The sequence below is a fragment of the Mycetomoellerius zeteki genome, unplaced genomic scaffold, assembly GCF_001594055.1.
Source record: "Mycetomoellerius zeteki isolate Tzet28-1 unplaced genomic scaffold, Tzet1.0 scaffold706, whole genome shotgun sequence".
Lineage (NCBI taxonomy): Eukaryota > Metazoa > Arthropoda > Insecta > Hymenoptera > Formicidae > Mycetomoellerius > Mycetomoellerius zeteki.
The window spans coordinates 89,718-98,640 of NW_017257727.1; the positions used below are offsets into that span (position 1 = coordinate 89,718).

The 8,923-nt window shown below is 39.5% G+C and overlaps 1 protein-coding gene across 1 annotated transcript in view; it reads left to right on the forward strand.

Moving 5' to 3' along the window:
- The window catches only part of vari (MAGUK p55 subfamily member vari), a 70,889-nt gene that overhangs the window by 25,819 nt on the left and 36,147 nt on the right, over positions 1-8,923 (forward strand). The window lies entirely within an intron of this gene.

An 8,923-nucleotide genomic window follows, 5' to 3' on the forward strand; every position in this document is an offset into this window, starting at 1 on the left:
GAGAGAGAGAGAGAGAGAGAGAGAGATGCGCGATATTGGCAGGACACGATAGAACACCACAGGGTAAGGACTTTGCGGTTGGAACAGATGTAGCGATGATAACGACGGTGATGACGACGGCGACGCACCGTACAGAGTTCGTATGACTGACGACAGGATCAGAGACGAAGAGAGGAGAGCACGGAGACCTGGGCACAGGACACGATGGCCCGGCCACTGCGCCGGCACTGAGGCTACGCCGCAGCCTCGGCCTCCTGGTACTCCCTCTTCCTCGCTCTCTCCTGCCGTCCCGCTCCCGCTCTTACTCTATCTTTCTCTCTCTCTCTCTCTTTCTCTCTAACTCTGTAATGCTCTTCCACCCCCGCTGCGGATCGCTCTCCCTTCCTCGCGCCGTTACTCGCGCGCTCTTTCCTCGCGCGGCCATGGTCGGCAAATTTGGAGAACCCTCTTGGCGCGTGTGTTCCAAGCTCTCTCTCTCTCTCTCTCTCTCTCTCTCTCTCTCTCTCTCCCCCCTCTCTCTCTCTGTTTCTCTCTTTATCTATCTTCTTGCAACACAAACACGCGTCTCTTTCGAAGAGTCCAAATGAACTGTATCTTCTGAAAATTTATCTTCCATCTTTTTCCGAAGGACCACCACCCTTCCGCCGCCACGTGAATTCCTCTTCTTCTGTTTCACACGATTTCCCCCTCCATCGACTATCCAATTTGCTCGTGTTTCTCTCAATTTCTCCGCGTTCGTTTCTCCTTTCTATATTTCTTCTTTCTCCTTCTCCTGCGCGCAACTCTTCCGCCCCATCCCTATTCCTCATTTTTCCACTGTTTCTAAAATTCTGTCTCGTGTCCTTAGCGCCGCCGTTTTTATCTCTTTCTGTTCCATTCTCGCGTTCACCGACTCAAAATACTTGCTCTCGCTTTCTCACAGTCGCGGTATCCATGTCGCTTTTCAGCCACCGCTGCTTTCTCCATCTTTCTTACACACATCGTTCATCCTTTTCAGTCGGATCGCTTGAATACCGCTCTCTTTCTTTCTATCAAACCCCTCCTGTGATTTCCTCTTCCTAAGTAACTTTCTCTCTCTCTCTCTCTCTCTCTCTCTCTCTCTCTCTCTCTCTCGCTCTTCCTCCTTTCATCTTTTTCGTTTGTTTTTCGTACGTCCTTTCCTAACTTATGTATTCCTTCATCCCTCCATTTGTGTGTTCTATCCTTCTTTCTCACCTACCATTGACTCCCCACTCGCGCTGCGCGCGATTCCGCCCTTCTCCCTTCCAAGATCTTTCCTTCTATCCCTCTTCCATCCGTATCCCGTATCCTGACTTTCATCCCTTTCGTTCAACCCGACGGATTCCCCTCCATTCTTCTAACAGCACCGCGATCCCGCGTTCTTTACATCTGTCGCGTTCCATCGCGGAAATCAACTCTGTATCGTTGGAGGGTGCATCTTCTTGTTACTCCACTCGACAGCTGGGTACGAGAATCTTGTGTCACATTCCTGAATCAAGCGAAATACAGATCAGATTTTTATGTCCCTCCTAAAAAGAATATGCCATTTGCAGACAGACAACAATCACTTCGGATAATTTACATCAAAAGCAGATACAATAAAAAGGTATAACGGCAGACACACACATCGTACATTTCAAGATATTACTACATTGTTACTCGTATAACGATATGTATTACGATGTATAATTTCAGATAATTACTATTCAAAGTAATATTAATGAAGAAATAATACGTTGTAATTACCTTGCAATTAAAGCTCGCAATGAGGAACTTACGTGGTATTATGTGAGAGTGCCGGCAGTAATATCAGAAAGAGTACTTTCGTGCGGAGTCCAGCGAATTAATTAAAGGTAGCCGACCATCGTGATAAACCAAATGTGGAAATAATATTGTCCGGTTTTTCATTTAACCGCACAAACTAGATTCCCGCATTCTCTTGAAAATCAGCTTGACGATGTCGACGAATATTCCATCATTCTTCGTGAAATCCTCTGCGAGTAAAACGAGAATAGATCGCGAAATACTGTATCACGATCTTTAATTAAATCGCGCATCTTTATTCAACCGCTGATTCTCTTTCTCTTTCTTTTTTCATTTTCACTCCTTTCCATAGAATGTTGTTAATGTAGAAATCACTAATAAAATATAAAATTCTGCTTTTATTTTATGGAAATATAACGAGCTTTTTTCACGTCCGACGTTTAAGACTAAATGTAATCAGACTTCGACGTTAATTTGACGACAATGCCGCTGAGAAAATCTTAAGAGAGCAAAAACCGATCGAGAAAAATGAAGCAAAGGGGACTAAAATGCGCGACATTACGTTCTTAATCGATCATTAACTTTGTTTTAATCTCGCGAGGAATATTCATCATGCTTTTTTTTATGCTGAGTGACTTAGTAATTGCTTTTATATCAAATGATACAGTTTAGGCAGACAGCATCATCTCAGATGAAAATTGACTTTTACGGGATTTATTATATCTATCTTTTAGTTCATTGTCAGATTTCTACGCGGTTTCTCTCTCCCTTCTCCCCGCCTCTTTTCTCTCTCTCTCTCTCTCTCTCTCTCTCTCTCTCTCCTTTCTTATTTTCTTATTACCAAGCAGCGCGAGTCGAGATAAATGTTTGCGGGTAATGGAATCGAATTTCCCGTGCTTATTTAACTGCAAAATAGACGAGAGGAATTTTTGTAAGAATTCTTGCAATTGTGCTTCTTAAACTATTTATTCAAATAAATATCAATATCGTTCGATCGATCGTTTTAAATTACAAAGACATGTAAAAATATTAAATGCAATTTTTTAATTAAAGTTAGAAATAAGTTTCTATTCTAATACTTTTATCGTCGTACTTTCGTTGTGTCGTATTTCTTTTTAAATATTTAAAGCTTTAAGGCACGCAAAAAATTTAAGCAGTAAGACGTAAGCAATAAACAAATTTTGGATTTGCTACTACTTACGTTATTATCTTATGTTTCTATTGTAATTGGGCTGCGATTCACTTATTAAGTACTTGCATAACTCTTAATGTCTTTTTTGTGTGCCATAGTCTTTCTTTTTGAATTCGTTATTATTTAATAGCAGGAAGCGAAATATTTTGAAAATGTAAGAAGTCTAGTGACAACCATTTGAAAGTCCCTTTCAACCATTTAAAGTTCGTTTTTATAAAATTTACAATTTTCCTATTATTTGTTAAATTTAATTTGCTTATCTAAATTGGTCTATAAAATTTTTTACTTTCATGATTAGCTCATAATATTTCATGTGTTCTCTCATCTTTTAAGGATATATTATTTATTTTTTTTTTAAGTATCATGGATAGATTAAAATAATAGCGGCAACATCACAAGCGATTGATAAAAAGTTACAATCTGAGCAATTTGAAAGAGGCAATTCATATTTAAAATATCACATTTTGCTGCTGCCTATATATAAAAAGATACTAAGACCATTGTTTAAAGACTATCGTTTATGTGTGGTATAAGGAAATTGCAACGATGGCGCGACGTCATAAAATATCTCGCGTGATATCATCGTGTCCATCTTACTGTTTTACGCACCCTAGCTTTCAAGGGTGCACGCGCGAGCGCGGAGCGCATATAAACGTCGTCGATTCATTCCATAAATTCACGGTGCGACGAGGATAAACTCGTGGCACGAGATGCACGTCGTAGGTCTATGCGTACCCAGCGATGCTGGCAGCAATGAGTCGGTTACAAAATGTCTCTGCGGTTTCAGGGACGATCTTAATAATCCTGTGACGCGGACTAGAGTGCTCGGCCAGATGAAGCGACATGTCGCCTTTAGGTGACTTATATAATAGGGGAGAGTGGTCTAAATATATCGGACCGTGTTCCAAATAGGACCTTTTTAATTTAAATAAATACGGTTAAGCAGATTTGCGTACTATTTATAATGTAAAGTCCTTATAAGACACCGAACATGCGATAGCAGTTTGACAGTTCTCTGTCATAACATTCATAAAATAAAGGCAAATATGTTTTTTTAGTCATCGTGCGAAAATTTTTTTAAAAAAGAAAATCCTTGTAAATCATTATTTAAAAGGTGTTAAAAATTTGAAAAGTAATTGATTTAAGATAATTAAAGTGTAGAATTAAAAAATATCAAGCATTTCGTGATTACTTTTGCGGTTTATTGTAAAATTTGTTCCAAAGTTCGAAAGGACCCGTGTCCAAATCGGACGGTACAGAGAATAACTTATAGGCCTGGTTGTAGTATTGGTGATTGGCTGACCAGATCTGGTCCAAGCAATTAAATCAGTAAAATATCATGAGTCATCAGACTCAGATTAGTTGAGTTTTATTGATTTCAATTCTAATAATATAAACAGTCAGTAATTTCTTTTTCCGAAAAAATTTTTATCTTTGACTGTCAAATTGCTCGTTTTTACATTTTCCATTATAGTTTAACACAGGTGAGAGATACGTCAAAATAATCTCAAGCAAAAATGAAGGGAATTAAATGATCTTTCCAACGGCAGCTTCGATTTTACGATCGGACTTTATTTACGCCTTATAGAGAGCAGAAACTGCAAATAGGTCCAATTTAGACCACTCTCCCCTAATAATTTGCGACAAAAAATGACCGAGGGCAACGTCGCAAATTAGGCGATTTTTCTCTTCTCTTTGGTGTAACTTTTAAGTGACATCAAGACCCTTACATACTTATTGTCATGAATAAGCGCTTTCTTGTAATTATTACACAATCGCCTAAAGGTGACATATTGCCTCATCTAGCAATCCTAACACGAATGTCCTATCGGCCTTTCATTGGGATATCGCACGAATGTTCGATGTAGATACACGTGACGGAGAACTGCCTACTTGCAGTAATAACGTTCCCACACGCGAGACCGTTATTAGACTCCGTTACACACAGACGACGAGAATAGCAGTGTATAATTTTGACCGTATTCTCGTATAATGCCGTATAAAGGGCTCGCGACGGAGTCTCTACCGCGTTACTGGCTGGTACCACCCAAGATCGTGCTCGAGGCCGACTATAGTTCAGCACCTTCCTTCTTGATCACGCAAAATGAAAAGCCGCGGGCTAGCCTTATTCAAAGGATATCGATTGGCGGAACAAGAAACGTTGCATGCGCGTCCTTGACTCCTAAAACCTTTTCGTTTCGAAGGCCAGGGTCGGCAGGTGGGAGATTAATCGTCCAGGAAACCTTTCGCGCGCGTAAGGGCAGGGCCTTCACTGTTCTTCACGAGACACCCGTCCGATCGCTAGATAAGTCACACGTTGAATTAGCTATTTTCCCTTCCAAGAGAATTGTTAGTGCACTTAATGACGATGTGCGAGGTTACAAGTGAGAGAACCCATTTGAACTAAAGGGGATCTCTACTCCGAGTAGAAATACGATAAAACGCGAACGAGTCCATTATGTTTTCACATTCCACGTCTTCGTTTATCACAATTAACCGTTCGTACATTCTTAATGGCGCTCTTGCTTTTTAGGGCGATAATAAACATTTTTTATGTTAAGTTCATGCGGAAGTCGTTTTTCCATCCAATTTTGTACTAAATAACGTCATAAAAGTTGAAGTTCCTTAAAAAGAAGATTGAAAAAGTTCTCCTCGGATGGAAAAAAGAGATATACGAAGCTCGTGGCAACAATTTGCCTTCGATTTTGCTGAAATTTCATTTTTAACTTTATTTAGCAATTTTTTTGCATCGATATTACATTTATAGTTATACCGGCAAAATAGTTTGCGTTTTTACTCTGACGCTCTGAATTTCGCAACAAAAACGACGGTTGCCTACCCTTGGTAGCGCTCCCATTCTGTTGAGACGGAGATGACTTGTCCTACGCGATGAATTCGAGAATGACGTCGTACCCACACAAAGAGCAATAACGAGCTTTCGAGAGGCCGCGCTCGAGAGGCGGAAATTTGTCTCACGGGCGCGATCGAAATGCTGTTTCGATCTGCTGTTTGCGCAGATAAATCCGGAACGGATGCTCGCGAATGTACGTACAATCGGCGAACGAACTTTCCCCGGTGATATTTCGCGCGAAGGCCGCAGGTCGATTATGCGACGATCGACGCGGTGGGAATTCTGCGCGAAATTCGAGTTTCGGGAGAGCTGCGTGAAAATGAGGTCGGCATTGACACGGCGATACATTAAATCACTGTACAATGTTACGATTCTTTCGATGTGTAAACGAGAAAACGCAATCGAGCTAAACAATTGACGCTGATCAAAGTTTAATTAACAATTTATCGTGTAGCACCAGATACGAGCTCTTAACGACGAGATTTTCTCTAAACGAGAGGAAACACGTACATCAAAACAACTTTTGTCAGAACTGTGTTGCTAAAATGAATAAAAAAAACAATAGGCGAATCGCGCGCGTCGCGTTCCGTATTCGGAACGGCTTTGACACTTCCACTTTACAATTGACTTTTTTTTCGCAAAAACCATCGGCACGTATTGTAGATATAGATAAAAAAAATGTAGTCCTTCGTCTCTCTCTTTCCTGTCGTTCGTCGGTCACACCCTGCACGATGACGTTCGAAAGCGCGCTAACGCAACGCGCTTTCACAGTAACAGAATTCTTCAATAGCAGGATGAACGTGCCATGGACATCCGATCGCCTACCCGAATCTGCCACGGTTCTTCACTTTCTATAGATGCTAGTCGGACGACAGAGCGTGAGATGACAATATCACCGAGTATTACCCCAATACGAAGTATTTTCCAAAGTACATTTACTTAACTCGAGGGTGATAGTAAAAAATCGATTAACACGTTGCGTTCTGTTTCATTTGAAATTAATTCTTGTGATTTCGTTAGTATTTGCATTTGTCCTTTTATTCACTTTCGCTAGTAGTGTATATTTGCACTTTTTATGGTCTATTAACTTCGATTGAACTATTTTCTTCTATAAGATAATTGTGCAAAAAATCTTGAATGATTATTATTTCATGATTTTTAGCATCATTATATTGAGTTGGCCAAAAAGTATTTTCGGTTTTATTTGCAAGTGATTTAGATATTCTAAGCTTTTCTCTGATATCTCGAATGGTTGATGCGGATTATTTTTTATCAAGACCTTGATTAGATCATTATTGATTGTACTTGGCCTACCCGAACGTGGCTTGTCTTCAATGGAAAAATTCTCACCACGGAACTTTGCAAACCAAAATTGGCACATCATTCACACTATTTTCATTGTACACTATATATATCTTTTTTCAAGTTTGCGCAGCCTTAATAATATAGGATAATGCGGAAATGTGCCTTTTGATTTTCCACTTTCAATCCTTTGTAACAAGCAGCAAACTCTATTGATCTTGATATCTTTTTGTTGCAAGATGATATGTAAGCTGTTAATTATTTTTAAGTTATGAATGCATTTGTTAAAACAAAAGAAAATGTTCAAACCTAAAGCGACATTAATATCACCTACTGACAAAAACGAGAAAACTTTTTTGGCCAACCCAATATATATTTTCGCTGTTGAGATAGCCGTGAAATATCAAGTAATAACAAAAAAGAAACTATTCGTTTCGCTATTATTAAGTAAAATGGAATGAAATTATCTCTGAGGAATATCAAATCAGTTCGTCGCTTTGCTTTGGTCGCCCACCCAACTTACTTCCCGACTGCGTCACGGACCGTCCGCTTCCTTCAGAAACTTTCTGACCGACAGAAAAGGGTTGCGTCTCGTTAGTTGGACTCCGTGCATTCGTTCTACGGTCGAAGATCGCTATCCATTATCCGCCGATAGCATTTATGAGCAATGAAAAGCGGACGATGACGGCGGTTCGATGATGGCGCGTGGTATTGTTTTGCTCGCCAAGAACTTGCGCGACCAACAATGGAATGGCCAGCGTGCTTTAATGTCTCCCTCGACGATCCTCGAGCGCTGCCACAGGTTCTACTGCAGCTCGAGAAATAGGCTGCCTCCCTTTTGTTTAGGAAAGGAACTGCTCGACCGAGTAGTCGCTCGTGAGTCGTGCGTAGTGAGTTTCCTCTTTTCTTTGGACTCGCGCGCCACAATTCAATCTTAAAGGCAGCTCTTCTGTCGCCATGACATGAATCGATTTTCCTAACAATTTCTGTACTGATGATAGATTCGCGTCTCTCTTTCATCTCGCGTTTTGTCTCTTCATTTAGTTTATTTTACAATCCTTGTAATTAACACTTCGTAAGCACACTGGGTCTTTTTTTACTCAGGAAAAATTTTTGAAATTTTTTGACACAAATTTCAATTTTTATTAAACAAAGGTTTCAGACATTTGAGTTAAATAAATATTTGACAATATAGTAGAGATGTTGAAAAGTAATTCTGAATTTTTCTAGATTTTTTTTAAAGCTTAGGACACGGTAAAAAAAATTTGGACAAAAAAATCCACGGTCTATGGAGTAAGTAAAAGTATATATGCTTACAAAAGGATAAAATTTCTATTTTTACAGATTACTGCTTGCATTTTCCTATTGATTTTGATTCAATTGTTTCCTTCTGTTAATTTTGCAAAAAATTGTGCGTTTTGTACATTAATTGACCAACAGAGGAATACTCTAAACATAATATAAAATATTATTAATTAAACATTCAATCAGAATATTCAGAATCCGAGTTTTGATTGTTTCCAACCGCGAGACCAAAAATGTATTCGTAGCCGCAATTCAATCTTATCGAAAAAGGATAATTCCAAAGTGTAATCTAAATCAATCTGATTATCTATCGCGTGCCAAGGCAACCTTCGCGATCGTTCTTGGGCTATTAAAGCATCGTTAAAGTCGTCGGCTTGTGTGTACACGGATGAGAAATCTCACTTCAATTCTCATCGAGGTGGATATTTGATGTCGTTAATCATTAATATTATTTCCTTGCAATCTCGGTGATACGATTTGACATGAATGTATGAGAGAATGGAAATATC